This window comes from Lissotriton helveticus, chromosome 3_1, assembly GCF_964261635.1.
Source record: "Lissotriton helveticus chromosome 3_1, aLisHel1.1, whole genome shotgun sequence".
Lineage (NCBI taxonomy): Eukaryota > Metazoa > Chordata > Amphibia > Caudata > Salamandridae > Lissotriton > Lissotriton helveticus.
Window position 1 is genome coordinate 1,304,711,080 of NC_136061.1, and position 20,851 is coordinate 1,304,731,930.

General features: G+C 45.7%; 1 long non-coding RNA gene across 1 annotated transcript in view; it reads left to right on the forward strand.

Moving 5' to 3' along the window:
- The window catches only part of LOC144824953 (uncharacterized), a 31,882-nt gene extending 14,031 nt beyond the window's left edge, over positions 1–17,851 (forward strand). The window contains exon 4 of the long non-coding RNA XR_013609204.1: positions 17,720–17,851. This is a non-coding gene — a long non-coding RNA (uncharacterized LOC144824953). The remainder of the gene's footprint in view (positions 1–17,719) is intronic.
- The last annotated feature ends 3,000 nt before the right edge of the window (positions 17,852–20,851 follow it).

A 20,851-nucleotide genomic window follows, 5' to 3' on the forward strand; every position in this document is an offset into this window, starting at 1 on the left:
GAGGAGGGTGTCTTCTGCATGAATCCGATGGTGGTCCAGGTTCTGTTCGAACCGGGCTACTGTTCTTCAAGCGGTGCCAGATGCTGCAGGACATGGCGCTGGAACTCCCAATCTGAGCGGGAGGAGGGGCAGCAGAGATAGTGAATCAGGTGCTGGACAGCAGCCTGTGGTGCTTGGGGTGATCTTGCGGGGAGGCTGGAGGCTGCGGCTGGCTGGAGGAACTGGGATAGCAGCAGATGCTTCAGCCTCCTTTTTCTCAAGAGCCACCTGCCAAAGGTACCCCCACTGGATTTGCTCCATCCTTTGCCACATCAAATGGGCTGCTATTTCCTGCCATGTAGGTGCAGGTGGTATATCAGCAGGAATAGCTATATGAAGTAAAAAACAAAAAGAAAAAAGACAAATTGTAAACAAGTCCCTGTGCAAATACTTACAGTAGCAGTATATTGCTGGTGCCCAAGGGCTATTGGAATTTGATGTGATTAGGAGAGTCACAGGGTCATTTTTTACCCACACATGCCTCACATATAAAACACTGACTGCGAAAACAATAAAGTGAAAATTGAGCTGAAGGAAAATACAATCTACGAGAGTCAGTGGAATATTTCTACGTAATTGTGCCACTGACTCCGGTATCGATTGATGTGCCTGCCTGCTGTGACTCACCCTCTCCCCACCGCGTTCCTGCCTCAGTGGAGACAAGCAGCCGTGGAGCTTAGGTGCGGCCGCACGGCGGCTGCCCGGGTGTTCCGAGGAGCCGTGGTCGCGGAACGGAGGAGGGGAGGTTTTACAGAAGACGTTGCAACGTTTAATCTGGGTAAGGTAATCAGCGACGAGCATGCAGCAGCAGGAGGCTCGAATCTGAGCGGCGGCACCCCATCGCGATCAGAGGACACGGCTGATTTCCGAGGAATAGAACGTAAGGCGGTAAGAGATTCTAGTGGGGAAACTGACTCCGAGGGGAAGAGTAAGCCTGTGCCCCAAAGGAATACTAGGAGTGGGGTCAAGAACTCTGAGAAAAGGCACAGGGGGTCAAAAAAAAAAAGTCAGCCTCAGGGGGGCACTTCAAGCTCCGGGCAGAGTGCAAGTAGTAGTGCCACTGGGGGAAAGGAGCACACTACAGCAAGAGGCAGCGCATCTAGGGAGGCGGCTAAAGATTTTAATCCGAAGGGGTCAAAAAGTAAACCTCCTAAGAAACCCAGTGGTATTACACCATCTCTACTCGCGTTTTTTAAAGTGTTGCCACAAGTCCTGGATATTACATCGGAGATGGCGACTGCTGTGAGCTCAAAGGTGCCGACAGCTTTAGCTTTAGTAGCTGGACCAACAGCTACATCTATACCTGAGGTTGATACTGGGTCGAAAGAGTCGACAGCCCCTTCAGTATTATCACTTCCGAATCCCATCTCGGCGTCCAATATAACAGCTAAACCAGTAACGGAGCTAGTGGTGCCCGCCGCACTCGTAAGTGAAACAGAGGTCGCTATGGTTGGTATCCAGCAGCCCCATGGGTTTCATGGGGGGGTTGCATCTAATAAAGTAATAGCGTCGGATGGAGGGGCGGGCGATTTGGAGGACTCAGTGGTTGGGAACACATTGGAGGCACTGGTAAAGTCAATAACTGCAATGAGGGAGGAAATCCGTGCTGATTTTGCAGTCTCTAAGATGAATCAGAATGAAATTAGAGCATCTTGTGAGATGCTGGATCAAAAGGTGGAGGGTTTATGCACAAGGACAGAGGTTTTGGAATGTTCTGTGGGATCATTGTCATCTAACCTTGAGATAGCGAGATCTAAAATCCAAGCGCTGCAAAAGGATGGGGAGAATATGCGAGAGCGTGTTGAAAGCTTGGAGAATTATTCCCGGAGAAATAATTTGCGACTCTTAAAGATCCCGGAAGGAAGAGAGGGTACAAACCTTAAGAGTTTCGTAATCAGGATCCTAAAAGACTCTCTTAATTTGGAGGTGTCAGTCGAGGAGCTAGAAAATAACATCCAGCGAATCCACCGTGACCCATTCCGTTTAAAACCAGGGAGAGACAAACCCAGAAAGGTCTTGATTAACTTCCAGACATTCTCACTTAAAGATAAGATCTTAAACCTCGCACTGAAAGCCAGATCACTACAGGGCCCGGACTTCTCTTTTGAGGTGCGGTCAGATCTATCTAAGACTACCCTTGATAGGCAATGGGAGTTGGGACAGCGTTTGGAAAAATTCAGAGCAGTAGGTGCCAGTGTCCAGATGAGGTTCCCCGCTTTTCTGCGTATTATGTATAATAATAAAATGCATAATATCCGTTCACCCTTGGAAGCAGATGAGTTATTAGAATCTATTAGTGACCATGCTCAGGCCATGAGTAAAAGATAGTGGGTTATACGGACCTGAACAGGTTAACTGCCATTATAAAAGTATGGCCGGTCTAGATTAACTCAGACATAAAACTAAAAAAAAAAAAAAAAAAGGGGGAGGACCAGGAGTGAAATATGGCAAAAAGCGGTAAAAAGTGGGGAGGAAAAAAAAACAAAGGGAAAAAATGTTTTTAAAAAAGAGGGGACAAAAAGTATATAGGGTATCAGGGTTACACTTGCAAATACAAAAGAAAAAACCCCCAATAAAACATAATATGTACTAAAAAGAAGAGAAAAAGGAAAAAAGTCTCAAAGGAAGGTCTCTCCTAATTGTTCCTAATTTAATTGAACGTCCCACGAGAGGGGAAACACCAGCTAATTTACTACCTAATATTAGAAGTTAACCACGTTTCTATGTGTGTGAGTATATATATGTATATACAATGCATATACAGATATGAATTGGTGTATAACCAAAGGGGCAGGTAAAGAGGTGAGGTAAGGCCCTAATATTATAGAACATTTGGCTACTCTTTACTTTCCCTGCATTTTACAAAGGCCCTCTGGTATTTCAATTTAAGTTCTCCCCTAATATCCATATAGGTTGGGAGTCTGCTGACAGACTATACTAGCGGGGTGGAGGTAAGGTTGGAGAGCTGGGGTGGGCGTAAATCTGGCCATCCACCAGGTCAGAATAAGTAGGGGAGGGTTTTCCTGGGGAGGGTGGGGGGAGGGTGGGAGGGATGAAAATGCAAAAAATCCTCATAAGTCTTCCTCATATTTTGTAGTATGGGTAACTCTGACATCTGTCCAACATCAAAAAATATAAATGGCAAATCCTAGGATTCCCGCAGGAGCTGTTGAGAAAGGTCGATAGGAGGAGGGTAGTGGTGATACCATGACTGCCCTTCATTATATGTCCTGGAATGTCAATGGTTTGCGAGTGAGAGGTAGGCGGGAGCATATAATGCAGTATTTGAAAGACTCCCCTGTGCAGATTATTGCCATTCAGGAGTCTCATCTTCTTATAATAGAGGCAGTGGAGATACTAAAAAAACAGAGATGGGTTGATAAATTCTGCTCGACTGTTCACAATGCCAATATCAGGGGAGTTATATTTATCTTTAAAAAAGCTGCTAAAGCCCAGATTCTGCAGCTTATGGAGGACCATACAGGGAGATGGCTGATATTGAGAGTTCAGCTGGTGGGGCAATGCTATACTTTGGTGGGCTATTATGGCCGAACTCAGATGACCCATCGCAAATGGATGCCGTCAGGAATCACCTGCTACTTCTTCATGACCCAGTGATTTGGATGGGGGACTTTAACATCGTGCTGAATCCTAAGCTAGATAAATCAGCAAACTCGAGGGCCTCTAGCTCACCAAAGTCTAGGCGAACTCTCATAGGAATCATGACTCAATTAGGCCTGGCGGATATATGGCGGGAAAGAGTAGGCAATAAAATGGGGGTTTCCTATCGGAACAGTTGTTTCAAACATCTGTCTAGAATTGACTATGCTTTGTTTACTTACAGCTTGAAAGACATCTTAACAACGATAGAGTATCTTCCATCTCACCTGTCGGACCATTCGGCCCTTGTCTTCTCGCTTAGTACCGACAGTAGGAGGCAACATCCATCATGGTCTTTCGACCGGACACTCCTACTCGAGGAAAGTGAAACGAACTTCCTGGCCACAGAAACAACTGCTTTTTTCAAAATTAATCTTGAGTCTTCCTCTCCGGCAGTGGTCTGGGAGGCTTTTAAAGCCTTTATAAGGGAATGTATTACAGGCTGGTCCTCATATCTGAGTAAAAAGTACAAAGACAGGATAGCAACTTTGGAACATGAAATGAAGGGTATCGAGTACAATCTAGGTCAGTCTCTAGGTTCTCCTGAGGAGCAGCCAAAATTAGCTGAACTAAAATACCAACTAGAAAACATCTTACAAGAGAGGGTTACCAAAAGATGGAAAGCAAGCAAGATCTCCCATTTTGAGTTTGGAGAGGCGGCTGGCAGAGTATTGGCGTGGAAAATAAAATCGGACCAAGCTCTGAAACATATCAGAGAAATCAAGGTGGAAGGGGAGGTGACATCAAGAACATCGAGCCTGGAGATAGGTAATGCCTTTTATAATTTCTTTGAGGCAATCTATAGGGAAGAGTTACCAGATGATCAGATGGCACGAAATACGTGGCTGGGAGGAATATCGCTCCCAACTCTATCAACAATACAGAGTAATAGCTTAGAGACTGTAATAACGGAGGCAGAAGTAAAGGCAGCAATACGGCAAATAAAAAAAGGGAAAGCATCCGGCCCAGATGGCCTTCCTGGGGAGCTCTATAAAGTATTGGAGGAGAATATCGTCCAAGTAATGACTACCCTTTTCAATGGAATCCTCAGGGAAGGAATGACACCGCCAAAATCATGGGGAGAGGCCACAATTGTTCTCATACCTAAACCTGGGAAGGATGTATTAGACTGTGGGTCTTACAGACCAATATCATTGTTGAACAGTGATTATAAGATCTTCGCCGCCATATTGTCAGCAAGATTGGGAAAGGTGATAGGCACTATCATCCATCAGGATCAGAAAGGTTTTATTAAGGGGCGACATCTTTCAGACCTGACACACGACTTGGTGGGGGCTATAGACATCGCCTCGGCATTTTCCCTTCCATTGGCCACTCTAACTCTTGATGCAGCTAAGGCCTTTGATAGGGTCAATTGGCCCTATTTAAATGAAGTTTAAAAAGGTTTAATTTCGGAGAGGGCTTCCGTAAAACTATTGCTTTGCTATATGGTGCCCCTTCGGCTAGGCTGCTGATTAATGGGACTTTGACAGAACCCTTTAAGATTACTAGAGGTACGAGGCAGGGATGTCCGCTCTCTCCCCTTCTTTTTAATTTATACATTGAACCGTTCGCCCAGGTTCTGCGAGCAGACGAAAATATACCATCATTTAAATTTAAGGAGTGGGAGAGGCGGACAGCATTATATGCGGATGATATCTTAATCTTCACCTCGGATCCAGTACTGTCCTTCCCTGCTGTGATACAAAGGGCAGAGGAGTTTGGTAAGATCTCGGGCTATAGTATCAACTCAAGTAAAACCGAGGTCATGGTGTGGAACATTCCGGACCCACGGTTGGGCATAAACACTACCACATCTATGCGATATCTGGGGATCCGAATCACTCAAGATATCAGAACCATTGCTCAAAGTAACCTAGATCGAGTCTCCAGGGAATGCAAAGGTCTACTGAAATCTTGGACTAATTTGCCACTTACTATAATGGGTAGGGTGAACTTAATAAAAATGTCTATTCTTCCCAAGTTTATATTAATTTTTGGTGCCATTCCTTTGGGGTTTGATGTGAAGATGTTGGACAGATGTCAGCGAGAGCTTAACTCCTTTATATGGAATTATAAGTCCACTAGAATTGCATGGAAGAAGCTGAGGAGGAGAAGGGAGAAGGGGGGGTCTCGCCCTACCAGATCTAGTATATTATGCATGGGCCTTCCAGTTATCCTACTCTAGGATGTTACTAAAGACAACATCTAGTCTTTTAGAGGGGACAATGTATAAAGTCATGTTAACCGGAGCAAATCGACCAGCTGATGGCTTTTTATATAAATTTGGGAGCCAGAAATTCTTCAAGAAAATAAGGCTAAAAATTATACAGTCATGGGCCAAGGTTTGGTGCACCATTGGAAGAAGACTGGGGCTGTCCTACTACTCTAACTTCGCTGCCATATGGGATTCCCCGGGTTTACCGGAGTGCTTAAGGGACAGCCTATCCTCTCCAGTGGAGGAGGCTGGGATTGCTAGGTGGGGAGAGCTAATGGTGGACGGATCGATACTTCCTTGGGATGAATTATTTGAGCGTATAGGTCCAGCATTTTCCAGATTTAAATTCATTCAGCTGGAAAGCTGGGGGAGAGCCCAGCGATGTAAAGATGTACTCTTCAGGAAATCAAGCTCTCTGGAGCAGCTGCTATTAGAAAAACCTAGGGGTGCTAAGGAGGTGACCTTCTGGTATTGGCAGCTTCTGGAGGAATCCGATGGGGATTTTACCCTTCCAGATGAACTGTGGGGAGAGACAACTGGCTTTCAGTGTGAGGAGATATGGTTAAGATCTTTTGCGCTCCTCTATAGGGTGGCGAAGCCATCACGGTTGAGACGCAATCATTTGTTCACAGTACATCGGGCATACATAACACCGCTGAGACTTTCCAAATTTCTCCCCGACAAGAAATGTAACAAATGCAACTGACCAGAAGCATATGACATTCATATGTTATGGAATGCCCCACCATCGGCCGGTTTTGGGAGGAAGTGTTGTCTACCTTGAGTTCCATCTTGAAAAAATCACTAGTAATTTCATTGCCACTTATCATCTTTGGCTTAGAGGATAGTATCTCTGGCAGGGCGAGATCTTTTTTGTTCTATGCCATTTTGTTGGCTAGAAGGCAGATTTGCATACGGTGGGTGGAGAAAACTGCCCCAATATATTCAGATTGGCTCACATCTTTATACGAAACATCAAAGCTGGACATGGCTAGAGGGTGCAACAGTCGTAACCTGGCCTTTTGGGATCTGTTGATACAGTGGAGATAGTTTTCCGTTTTTTTTTTTTTTCTTTTTCCCCGGGTCCTATGATTATGCCATCAATACTCCTTGGACCGGGTCTGGCCTCGATACGGTTTTTGGTCCTTCAGGTTGAAATATACCTAGATGGAGTCAGTGAAAGATCTTTAAATCCCCTTTTCCTCTTGGGATTTCCCTGCAACCAGTAAAAACATTTTGTGTTCCGGTACTAGAGTTGGACATCATATTTTGGTCCCCTCTCTTGGTCAGGGACACGCAAGGTGGTTGGCATTTCCTAAGTATGGGGTAAGGCAAATGAGGACAAAAAAAAACCACTGACTGTCTGAAAAGGATTAAGGCAGAATAACACCCGATTAAAAAAACTGAGTGATTATTTTTCCCTTTAAAGGCTTTCCTAGTAAAAAACTAAACACTTTGTGTGGAAAAATAAAAATGAATTACCTCTTATTAATGAATAAGGCATTGTACACTATGCAGTACACGTTATTGTGTTAAATTAATCGAGGCATGCTAGCCAGTGTGTTGGATACTTTGCTACTTTCTGCAGTCTGCAGCAGGGGCAGCTGTAATTGACAATTATCTTACTTTAATTTCCATTACCCTGCTCTTCTCTAAATGACTTTTAATTCTACCCTGACTCCAAAGACACAGATGAATAATAAATAAGATACTACGTCCCACGTCACATATAAAATGTGGATATCCTCTCTGCCATGCTTTGGACAGGGAGGGAGGTAATGAATGATGATGGGTGGGATACATAGCTACCTTACTTAACAAAAACAGGGAATCAAGGGAGCAGACAAAACATTAAAATGCCTCCTACTTTAAACCATAGCTTTGATAAAACCAAGCACGCAAAGTAGGTGAGCATGCCGCTCTCTAGAAGAGCTCCCTTGTTTCTTCATCCAAGCATTTATCCATTCCCTTTTTCAGTGTTCTATTCACCCTCTGATAGCCACCGTTCAAGCGTTAACTTTCTCTCATTCAGTCTTTCACCAAAATTTCCAATCCATCCATATATCCGTCCATTCAGTATTCACCCTTTCACCCTTTCACCCATCCATCCTTTCACCCACCCACGCATCCTTTTACTCACCCATGCATATACAATTTAACTCAACCTTTTCAGTCACAACACCCTTGCAGAGAATATAATAGTAATTGTCAATACGCAAGCAAGCAATGTGACTTACTGTTGCTGCCATTACTGGGTCTCCCCCTCCAACTGCCTCCACGTCTGCTGAACTGGCACTGACCCCGGCACTGGTGGCATGTGCGGCTAGAGGCTAGAAAAAATATTACATACTTGTTGATGCCAGATACATTTCCCCTTATTTTTTTTTCAACAAAATACAACCTCAATCCATCACTACAGTTTGGTTAGCAGTATCTTCTATCCAAAATATCACTTTGAACTTTTTGTTGGTTGACAATGATAGAAAAGGGAAGTAGTCAAGCCAACCAAAAACTTTTAATAATGGAGAAAGTAGATATATGAAAAATCTGAGTCATTAAAGCACAATGGTGTTGTGTGGCAAATGCAATGGGATCTCATACTTTCAATCCATGTTGCACTGTCATGAAAACTGCTGGTATGCTGAATAAATGAATTATAGCACACTGTTGAGGGGGTTTACCATGAAAATGGCCACTCTCTCCTTTTAACTGTTTGAGTATGAACAAGATAAAGAAAGCCTTCTCAACAAACATGCATGGTGAATAATACTAGTGTACTTGAGCCTGCAATCTTCACAGTAGGCAGTAGAGTACCAAAAATATGTTCTCTTATTCTTACGATACCACCAAATATACAGAGGAGAGGGAAGCTTACTAACAATGAAGAAGAAAACTATAGACTATTACAGACAGAAGGAAGTCAGCTACAAAAACATGAAATGTAGAAAAAAGGATAGTTCAGGGATGACAAGAATTAAAAAACTTTCGACAGAGGAGTTGTTAAAAAAAAGGTGACAGTTTAAAAAATAAACAAGGCAACATTAAAATGATTCTAATAGTGGGCAGAGGTGAAATAATAACAGGACTTCCTGGGATCAGCAGAAACATCAGCTGCAGCGCTGGGCTCCCTAACCCGCCTCAGAAGAACTATCCCTCTTCGTGCCCTTGGGTGCTGATGTAAGAAATAAAGAAGACAAACAAATAGATTAGACGTGGCACAGTTAATCACCCCAAAAACATTTTGGCAGACAAACACAGTAAAACTGTATTTTCTAAATCAGAACGCCTATAGTGATAGTATCGAGTTGACCATCCTAATCCTAAACTCTATTCCAAATTTTCTAAACCTAAACTACATTCAGAATTAATGCATTGCAATGAATGATCTTTGACTCTCATTTCTCAGGCCCCTTGATGTGCCAACTCAGTCCCCCTTTGTTTTCATTGCATAGATGCATAATGCACGTCACTGTGAGATTGACTGGGACTGCATATGCTACATAAAGAAAGTCACAGAGAATACTAACTCACTGATATCACTAGCTTAGTGGCAGGACAGAGGAGTCTGCATGGCTTCTTAAATGATCAGGCCAAGGGATCACCAACGACTACGATTAGGTAACACCAAGCACCTGGCTAGCTCAAACTGGATCACATACTATTCATAACAGTAACTCATCTTACCTCTGAGTCTGAGCACCATACTTTTTGAAAAAACATATCAGCATTGTAGAACACAAACACAATAGATAATTACTCACCGAGCCTCACTATCTTGATGCCTGGCAGGTTGGGTAGGTCCTGCTCATGGTCAATAATGTTTTGCCAGCGGCGCATCAACTGCTCTTGGGTGCACTGGACTAGAGTGTTGTGGTGTATACACCGGCGCTCCCTCCCCCAATGCAGTCAATTTTCCCTCAGGTCCTACCCGCTTCCAGGCCTGCTGCCAGCATGGAGGGGACGTGGCACTGCACATAAAAACATGTACTGCCTCCACCGCCTCTGAAATATGGTGTAGGCTGCACCCTTTGGAGGTGCAAGGTGTCGCAGCTAAGAGTCACATTGGGGCTGCCGCTCTCTCTCTCGCCCCTCTCGCCCTACCCTGCCATGGCAATGGATGGGGGGAAAAAGAGAAGAAATAGGGAAGGGAAGAAAGGGAGAACTAAGGAAGTAAAGGGAAAACCAAATAAAGTACAAAAAAACTCAAAAAAAGTCACGAAAAACACGTTTGAATCCCTGCATTTGCCTTGGCGCTGGCGCGCAGTAGACCCGGAGTGCTGTAATCTGGAGCTCGAGAGAGAGGCTGAGTCAGGAACGTCAAGGCAAAGATTGGTTGGCCTACCCTGCAGCCTGCTTCTGTTGCACTTGGGAGGCCCGAGGTGCCCAGCAGGTGTATTAAGGTAAAATCAGTGGTTGAAGTGTCCACTTTTCCTGCTCTGCCGCTGTCAGCTGCCCCTCTCTTTTTCTTCCTCTTATTCCCTTCCTTTCTGTCTCTCTCTTGCAGCTCCTCACACTTGCTGAAAACCATACTTCAGCCTATTCCCTCCGTAATTGCTTCTCAAAAGGGGCTGCTTCAGGGCCTCTAGCTGTCAGCACGAGCCCAGGAGGAAGGCGTCAATGACCGGCAAGCACTGTTTAGTGCACCAGGCTCCGAAAGTGGCTTGACGCGCCCAGGCACGTGCCTGGGTTAAAACCGGGCCAAAAGCCGGCCCTTCTGCGTCCGGACAAGACTGGGCTGGGCCCTCCTCTTGGCCCCTTGCTTCTCCCTCAACACTCAAAATAGGGAAGCACTAGTTACTGACACCTAAGGCACAAGGTAACCCAGTTCTTCAATATTGAACTATTCAATAAATACTATGGGTGCCCTTGCCAAAGAAATACCCTCAGTTGAACAGAGTCTAGATTCCTGTAACCACACTGCCGGGACAGCGAAAGTTCCCTCCACATTGCCGCCCTTTCCTCCACAGGCCCCGGGGACATGTCTGGTCATGCAGTTAATGTAGCTAATGGGTGTGCACACCACACTTCAGATGCAGTTCATTACATTTCTCTCTCCGAATGTTTCACAGACCCGCCTCTTAAACGCATAAAACACCCGATCCCAGCTTCAATAAACGTCTCATACCCTCTGTTTCCTCTACTTTCCCTCATTCGTTTCCCTGTGAAATGGATCCAAAGATGGAAGAAACACTTATGTTGGAAATATCCTCTTTTTCTTAAGGTATTCTTTTCTAAAGTGCAGCCTTGAGGCCAAGAGAAAAATAGGGGCAAAATACAAAAATAAATAACAGAGTGGTCCCAAAGTGGCCAGATTGGTTTTATTCTCACCCAAACACATTAGTGCCACTTTACAGAGTCTGCCAGTGAAGCGTTTCTTTCTTTTTCTCATCATTCTTTGAACAGCATTGTTTTTCCCTGGTGTGGAAGTGCACTATTCCTGGGGGTTCGGCAATACCTCAGAAGGTGGACTCCATAGTGGAATCCCAGAAGCTTTGTAATAAGATTTCAGCTTTTTTCCATATGAAAATTGCTGACATACACAGCTCCTTGGATATCCTGAATCAGGGACTCAACCAAGGGTCAGATCTCTTACTCCCCCCTTCATCGACTATTGCAGCGTTCATTTCTGCTGAACCTAGGCCCAACCTTCTCACTTTTCCTCTCCTTACCTTTGAAGAAGCAAATTGTCTTCTTGACAAGATCAAATCGGGTTCCCCTTTGGACCCTTGTCCTTTGAAAATCTTGAAGAGTTGTAGGGAGGTGATCCTGCCCCCTCTTCTAGAGGTGCTTAACCTTGCCATCACGGAGGGGATTTTTCCCCTTCCTTGGAAATTGGCGGTGGTTAAGCCTCTCTTGAAGAAAGCCTCACTGGACCCCGGGGTTTTAAAACATTTCCGACCTATTTCCTTGCTTCCTGCCGCTGCTAAAATACTGGAAGTCCACCTCAACCAACATCTTACCACCTTTCTGGATGACTTGAATCTATTGGATATCTCTCAGCACGGCTTTCGGAGAGCCCACAGTACTGAATCAGCGTTGACTGTGGTGATTAACAGCATTCGTTCGAAGGTTGACAGGGGCCAGATCACCCTGCTGGTATTACTTGATTGACGGCGGCCTTCGACACACTGTCCCCCGCCATCCCGGTTTCCAGGCTCGGGGAGATGGGTGTTGGGGGCCCTGCCCTCAGACTCCTAGCTTCCTTCCACCATCAAAGGGAGCAGAGAGTTAAACTGGGTGATTTACCGTCTCCTTCCACTCGTGTGCAATGTGGGGTCACTCAAGGATCTTCTTTAAGTCCCACCCTTTTCAACATCTATGTGGCCCCACTTGCCAGGGTGGTGAGATCCTATGGGTTCGAGGTGTTATCCTATGCCGATGACACCCAAATCATGGTTTCCCTTACTCAGTCAGTGAAAGACTCTGCCCTCAATTTTAAATCCTGTATGGAGGCAGTCTCCTGTAACCCTGGGCGGGCAACTTCGCTACGCCCACGAAGTGGGCGTAGTGTTGCCTACTTTGCCCTTTTCAAAGTAGGCGAAGCAGGCAACGCTACGCCCACTCTTTGGGCGTAGCAAAGTTGCCCGCCACCCGCCTCCCTCCCGCCCTCCCGAACATAGCTAATTTAATTAAATGGGCAAAGAAAAATAAATAAAATACACTTACCTTGTCCACGTTGTCCCGGGGCTCTCTCTGCTCGTTCACGTCACCGTCTTCTAACCAATGCGCATGCGTGGGCGGCCGCGCATGCGCATTTCTCACGAGAAATGTGCATGCGCCACCGCCCGCGCATGCGCATTGGTTAGAAGACGGCACCGTGAACGAGCAGAGGGAGCCCCGGGACGCCGCGGACAAGGTAAGTGCATTTTATTGATTTTTCTTTGGCCATTTAATTAAATTAGCTATGTAGGGAAGGGGGCATGCGGCACGTAGTGGGGCTACGCGAAGTGCGCAGGTGAGCGTAGTTTCTCGCCCACTTTGCGTAGCCCCACTACGCCCAGGCTTAGTCTCCCGCTAGATGGTGCAAAACTTCTTGCAACTTAACAGAGAAAAAACTGAAGTTTTGATTTTTGGGGGTGACCATGATATCTGGTCTAAAGATTGGTGGCCGGACTCCCTTGGGGATTGCCCTATTCCATCTCACTCGGCAAGGAACCTTGGGGTCCTGATCGACTCCTCCCTCTCATTTGATCTTCAGGTCAGTAGGACCGTGTCTACATGCTGCGGGAGCATTAAGATCTTGAGAAAGATAGGTTCCTATCTCTCCTTTGATACGAGGAAGCAGGCGGCGGTAGCTTTAGTATCATCGAGGTTGGATTACTGTAATGCGTTGTACGTGGGCATGAACAAGAGCTCTGTCCATCGATTACAGATGGTCCAGAATGTGGCAGCCAGGTTGGTGCTCAATCTTACCAGGCTTTACTCAGCTTCCCTGGCCAGGAAAGACCTTCACTGGCTGCCCATTCAGGCCAGGATCTCTTTAAGCTTCTCTGCCTAGCCCATGGGGCCATTCATGGCTCTGGGTCAGAGGGTATCAGGTCCCTTCTTGTCCCCTACCTCCCCACTAGAGCTCTTCGTTCCTCGACAAAAAATCTTCTCCAAGTGCCTAGATTTGCTAAGGCCAGATGTGGAGGAAAAGCTTTCTCCTCTCTGGTTCCTAAGTTGTGGAACTCCCTTCCGCCCAATCTGGTGGGACAACCTTCTTTGGTTTTATTTCGTAAGGATCTAAAAACTTGGCTGTTCCGAGAGGCCTACTTCTAAGCCTTGGATCCGGTATCCTTGAGACTCGCTGTTCTGATCTTGCTTTGCTTGGCGCCTTGATGCCCTTGGGCTAAGTTGCGCCTTATAAATTCCGCTTCATTCATTCATTCATTCATAACTGGAGTGGTAAATTTTTAATGTGATCCTTATCAGCTCTTTTCTTAATTTTAGTTTATAAAATGTGTACTGCTGCTCTTTGTTCAGGGATGTTGTCTTTTTAAACTATACTACTTATGTTATGTAAGGATTTGAGAAATGGACATTGAAATGGGTAAAAGGGAGGGGCAGCGTTTTTCAATTCTTGCCTGCGGCGGCAAAACACCTAGAAACGGCCCTGACCCCATCACAAACTTTAAAGAATCAGACCCAAAATCACATTTGGGACTGAAACTGGCCCTAAAATTGTCAACTATCTAGAATCCGGTCTGGCTGTATGTCACGGAGCAGAAGCTTCACAAGACTTCTGCCTGTGACCAGGACTGGGGTTAAGGTCTGCCAGTCTCCCAGCTGAGTAAGGGGACGTCGTCCAGGGAAATCCAAGACCACCTGTCCCTGGAGCCTGGAGCACCAGCGCCTGCCTGCTTGCCAAGACCAGTCAGCCCTTTGAGGAAGAGGAGAGCTTTTGGCAGGAGTATGGTCTAGTAGAATGTTCTTGGTGAGTGGATCCATGCAGCAAGGTGTGAAAAAATCGCTGCTGCACTGATCTGCTCATTGCCCATCTGAAGATTCCTGTCGGTGACCCCTGTATGCCAGAGGGAGTTGTTGTCAAGACTGCAAGACCACTGTGATGTTTGCGATTGTATGACGTTACAACACAAACATTTACAATGCATGCCTTTACAACACAGTTTTTACATCGCAACATCCATTACAACGCAAGATATTACATTGCATGCTATCACAATGCATTTTTAGAAACTACATTTACAACACATTCCTAGACATCACATACCATTACAAAGCATACCATTACAGCGCATATTACTTTTAGGGCAACAGTAGGTAAGTGTTGGATAGTGTAGGTGTATAAATTACTATTCCTACTCCAGTGAGTGCAACAGTAGGGTGAGTGTTGGATAATGTAGAGGTAAAAATTACTATTCCCACTCCAGTGAGTGCCGCAGGAGGGTAAGTGTTGGATAGTGTAGGGGTAACAATTACTATTCCCACTCTAGTGAGTGCAACAGTAGGGTAAGTGTTGGATTGTGCAGGGGTAAAAATGATTCCCCGTTACTTACCTTATAATGCGTTGTAATGACATGCATTGTAGTGACATGCGATGTAATGGCTGTATTGTAATGGCAAGCGATGTAAAGGATGTTGCGCTGTAATGACTGATTTGTAAAGGTAGTGCGTTGTAATGACTGTGTTGTAAAGGTTGTTTCCCGATGTTCCGGCTGGAGCCAGTGTGCTGAGTGAAGTTGGTGACCCTGTATGAGAGAGAGGGCCACTGTGCCAAGGAACATACTGTTTATCTTTTGGGCTGTTGCCCTTCTGCGGAGGAGGACGGTGACCCCATATGCAAGAAGGGGTCATTTTGAAGGACAAAAAACATTGCCTGTGTCCCCCGTTGTTAAGAGGACAGGACACAATGGTGACCTGTGCGTTTCTGTGTTTTGACTGAGGATCAGAATCCTGACGAGCGTCCCCCATCACCTGTGGGGAAGGATCAGCTAAACTTACCTTTTCGCTACAGGAAGCACCATGGATGCCCTGGAGCTGCCCCTGCAGAGCCAGGAGCACTACTCAGTGCTTGCAGCCACTGCATCCCTCTGTGAAATCCGAGAATGAAATACTCCTGGAGACTCCTCAATCCCTGCAGGTGCGTGTTAAACCGATCGCAGGGTTAGAAGGCTCCGTGGAACTTGTTCTGCCACATAACGCTTTGGACACTGGAACACTTTTTACTTTTGAAAGAGTCAGACTGGGACTCCTGAGACTCAGTCTACTAAGGAGGTTTAACCTGAATGTTGTGTAAAATGAATGGGGAATAACCACTACTGTTAGCGAGAGGGAAGTGGGACTCAGCAACCTGCCTATTGAACATTAGAGTCCTGTCCTCAGAGGTGCTGGGTGTATTGTTTTTGTATACTTCATTTCCCCTTGTGTTCATATACAAATACTCCTTTTTCATAAAAACAAGTATTTGACTGAACAATCATGTTTTCCTGCTACTGAACGTGATTTGAGTTGTGAGCCTTCGTTCACACCCCAGCATCTACTTGGTGCAGGACAGCTCGTCCGTCTCTACTACTGAGGAACAAGTGCTGAAGAGGTACATGGTCAAGTTGCTAAGAACACATAGTAGATCAGGCCACACAACATCAGGAGTAAAAGCCGTCAACCTCCATGGTTGGGCCCAGTAGCTCCTGTTTGCCCTGCAGCCCTCTTAAAGGGGTTCTAATACCCCCCAAATGTATTTGTTTGTTTGTTTGTACTTGTATAGCGCACAGCTACCCGCAGTGGGTTTCCCGGCACTTGTACAAATACCGCAAGGGAACCCTTCCTGGCTTTCCCTGTGAAGTGTCCACTCCTGGGCACCCCCATGGTGCAGACCAGGCATCCCTCGTGTTGTGGGGGCCATTGTGGAGACTAAGCAAGCTATTGCCCAGAGTTGCAGCGTGGGACCCATGATCAGAACAGACACTGAGGCGAGAATATCCGGTCAGGGGAATTAATGAGCCCGAGACCTGCCGAGGCGGGAATCGACCCCTGGTCCCTGGCCAGAGCTCTGCATCGAGGTCTGCCTGCTCTAACCATTGAGCCACACTTCTCCATTTAACCTTACTAAGCTTCATCTGTGACCTGTAGCAAGAATGTACCTCTTAAAGCGCGCTTGACACAGACCTCTTGACTAATAGGGCAGTCACTTAGTCAAAGTTATGGCCAGGAAAGTTTCAATCAATCTGAAACAATTGTAATCTCTGCACATATTCCATTCTGTTTTCTTTAGGTTTGGTTTGACAATGTAACTGTTGTCAGATCATTCTGATGCTGTCTAGGATTAGACACTGAGAAAGTCTGTTGACCATTAACTAAGGAAAGGGTAATTCTTTCCCAGTAGCACATTGCCAGCCTGGATAGAATAGCATCGATGAAAAGTATCAAGTGCCTCAATAAGAGGTTATCAGTTAGAAGGAATAACCCTCAATGAGGGAAACATTTCATTGACAACCTTGCAGCTCTATGTGTATGCAGCAGCATTTTTCATTTTTCCTTATATTCTTTTAATGTATCTTTAGTTTACTCGATGAGTTAGGGTCTGTGATTCATTGTGGATGGGAGAAAGATGCACTGAAGGAGGACGTGAGTCCCTTGCTCACTTTGCCACTGGATTCAAGCAAGCCGGGCTGAAGATGGCTGTAATGCCAGAAACTGGTCCTCGGAAGCTTGTTTCCCGTCCAGGGAAGACATGGCTTGGCAGTTCAGGCTGGACTGTTCCCATGAGGCACAGGGTCAGACTGATTTGCATATAGCCATGTCTGAACTGGGGTGGCAGAGTGGGCTAAAGAACGGTGATGGATCAAACCCAGATCTTTTGACTGGGTGTGAGTGTTTGATTGGTTCAGATGCTCCGTCCATCACCACCCCCTTTTGTACCACTGAAGCAGGAGTCGACAGATAAATAAATGCACGAGTGCAAGAACGAGTGACATAATGCATGTGTAACGAGTTATTACGTTTACAAAATCAATAGTGACTGAACAGGCTCTTCCAGTTATAAGGCACTGGAAATGGAGATGTCATTTTAACCTGTCTGTGATGTTATTGAGAGGGGCCAATGACATGAAAATCATTCTTGTGCATTCCCGAAAATTCAAGTGCAACTAGGCAACATCTTGAAGTCTCTGTGCCTTAGGTACTGAAGGTCTTTAGCAGTTTGATACAAGCACACATGTTGAGAGTAAGATATACTTGACTCCTAGAGTGAAAGATGACTGTGGGGCTGAAAGTCAATGACAAATTGAACAAGCTTCAAATCTTGGCGTTTATTAATTATTCTTTCACTGAAGTTCTCCTTTATTTTTTTCATTTTGACAGGTCTGGTTGGCCTCTAACACAAGAGACTACTGGTACATCAACTAAAGTGCTCCTCAGCACAACAATCCGTATGCTGTGAAAGAGGAACAGTACAAGGCGTCAGAAACCTTTTGTTCTTTCGCCAAGCACCCCTCATCGATACCGTTACTGTGTGTTGCTCGTTGTCTAAAAGTTTTTTTCTTTTACTTTTGGTTATAAAATAAAGCTGTACTGTGTAGGACTAGTCTATCGACTCGCCATACATAGAGGGCCATGAGTCCCCTAAATGGGGGGCTATAGTATCGTAACAGAGGGTGTGAATTGTGGGGACTGTATGTTTGAAAGTACTCTTTAAAGCAGGCTTTGTGTGCCACAAGACAGTGCTTCTGTATGTGCAAGAAACTCGTTTGGTCATCTGGAGCGGCAGAACTCCACTCTGGGTTTCCTGGTGGGGGCCAAGATGCCATTAGGGATCCCTGGATTGGGCTATGCTCAAGTTCATACTGTGCACATACGTCCCCAATTACTTTTTGTGCAATGCCTGTAAACGATCCCGTTCAAACCAAGCTTTTTCCTCAAGGAAGTGTAACAATAAAAATGTAAATCTGGCCAGCCCATGGTGATCATAGGAAATTTACCCAGAGTTAATTAGCTCTTCACTGAGCCACCACCAAAAAGCAATGGAGAGCAATCACTACAACATCCCAACAACACAACCTTCTGCATTCAGAAGGGCAATACTGTGATTGTGGGGACCACCCTACAGCATTCCTGCTACACAATATCCCACATCCTGAATTGCCTTAGCACGGATTTTTCACTAGTTTCTGGCCGGTAGAATGTCCTGAACTACAACAGGGGTGCTTGCTACTAGGTTGTGCATGGTCAAGTAACCAGCTGGCACCCTTGAAACAATTTATTCAAAGGAAGGGAAACTAGGGCTATTTTATTTAAGTCCAGCATACATGCCCATTGATATTGACCACCCGGACCGGTAGAGTGAGGGGTAGGACACCTGCCTACTCTTTGTCTATGAACTGACACTACACCTTAGTGTCTACACCTGCCGGTACACGATGCCGCACGTTCTTGACCCAAATAGGGTTTTGTTGTAGATCTACAGGTACCACTTTTTAGGGTGCTGTATGGGTGGTCATAATTTCACTTCACTTAGTTTCTGACCACCACCAAAAAGTGCAGGTAGATCTAAGTCCGGTCCTGAAGAATTGCCCTCAAATTGATAAAAGGCAAAAAACATGTTGACCCATATCACAAGCGTATAACCTCACAACCTTAGAGTGAGAGTACGCGCCTTATTTGTTTTAGTCAGGGTGGTGGCCACAATTCATTAAAACTGTTGTGAGTGGACCACCAATCCCTGTTTTAATCTCACATTCCCCCACATTATCCTCACCTACACTGTTTTAGGGCCCTCACATGCACTACATCCAACGGCATAAGGAATAAAGATCTCTGCCAAGAAGGCCCCTTCACTCTACTCTACTGTACTCTGTGAGGCACACCGATGAGGAAGATGGCGGCGGGTTGACGCCAGTCGTGAGAGCTCCGTCCTCGACCAGGAGTATGCCTGGTTTTTACCGAAGTACCTACGCTCTCATAGGAGCTGCACAAACAACTATTGTGCGGTGAGCATGGGAGGTTCTTTTCTTTTACTTCCTTAATTACTTTTTCACTAATATTTAGTACCTTTCGTTCCCGCAAATCCCGCCGAGCTGTGCCGAGCCGAGCCGTAAACCTGCTGAGCGGAGAAGTGCGCTAGGACCCGGTGGCTCGATGGGCGTAGACCCTGAGCCCAGCGTTGGATGCAGAGAGGCCGGACACCGAGGTGAGCGAGGAGAGTTTGGCATTGTAAGCCGATCGAGTGTATGGCACAGGATCCAGGGAGCAGCGGCGAGAGTCTACCCTTGAAGACGCGGGACCTCGGCAGTGAGCAGGTATCGTCCCTGGGTTGGAGAGGCAGGAGGAGAATTGCCGGGCATTCGAAGTGTTGCTTCTACATACAGGGGATTTGAAGAGAGGCAGTATCTAACACTCGGAGGCTGTTACAAGTTATTGATATTGACACAGGCTTCCACCGATATATCCACAGGTCTCAAGGGGATGGACATTGATAACGGTATAACTACCAAGACTATTCAGACCCCCTCAGAAGTCCTGAAAGAACTTCTTCCACATAAAGGGAGTCAAAGGGAGGGTAATAGTAATCTAGAGATTAAAGAAGCATCACGTCCAGTTATAAGAAGTAGATATCTCCTTCGCTTCCTTCCAGAGAGAGAATATCCACAGTCTGCATCTAATCAAGCTCATGGTTTGCCTCCAGTACCTTTGACTCCGCTGCAAAAAAAAGAGAAAGGAGGGAGAGGAGTAAAATAGAAGAGGTGAAAAAACAGAAAAAAGTCTTGACGGTGATAAAACCTCCTCCCTCTCTAAAATCGTACTTCAAAATAATGGAGAAAACGGTATCTAGTTTAGATACAGCAGTCAAGCAGGTGACGCCACAGACTGAACCTCAGATATCCACTACTGCCACGACTACTATTGCCGCTACGCCCAGCCCTAGCCCAAGCTCCGCTCTGATGTTGCAAAATAAGTACGCCCCTCTGCTTGAAGAACCAGAGACAGACCTGGGAGACTGTCTCTTCAGTACTGATATGCAGGGTGCTAGCAGGGAGAACTCTAGCCCACAGACCTCCGCTGAGCCTTCATCAGGCATTTCATTACAAGCAGCCAGTATTCCAGGCCGGTCCCCATCTGGGGTAACCGATCCTTCTGGGGGGAATAGCCAAAGAACGGAACAGCAACCGCAACAGAAAGCTGAGGATATGGAAGGTTTATTTAGATCCCTACGCGAAGACCTTCTAGCAAAATTACTACCCAAATTTGAAATCTCTGAAGGAAATCAGAAAGAAATCACTGAGAGGTGTACTAACCTTGAGAGTAAACTGGATGATATCTCCACAAGAACAGAAGTCTTAGAAGGAGAGGTAGCAGCTCTTATGAGAGTCTCACAGGCACATTCAAAAACAATATCTGAATTAAAAGCTCAGAATCAGACTCTGCAGCAGGATATGGAACGTTTGGAGATACAAGCAAGACGTAATAATCTGAAATTTCTGAAAATTCCCGAAGGAG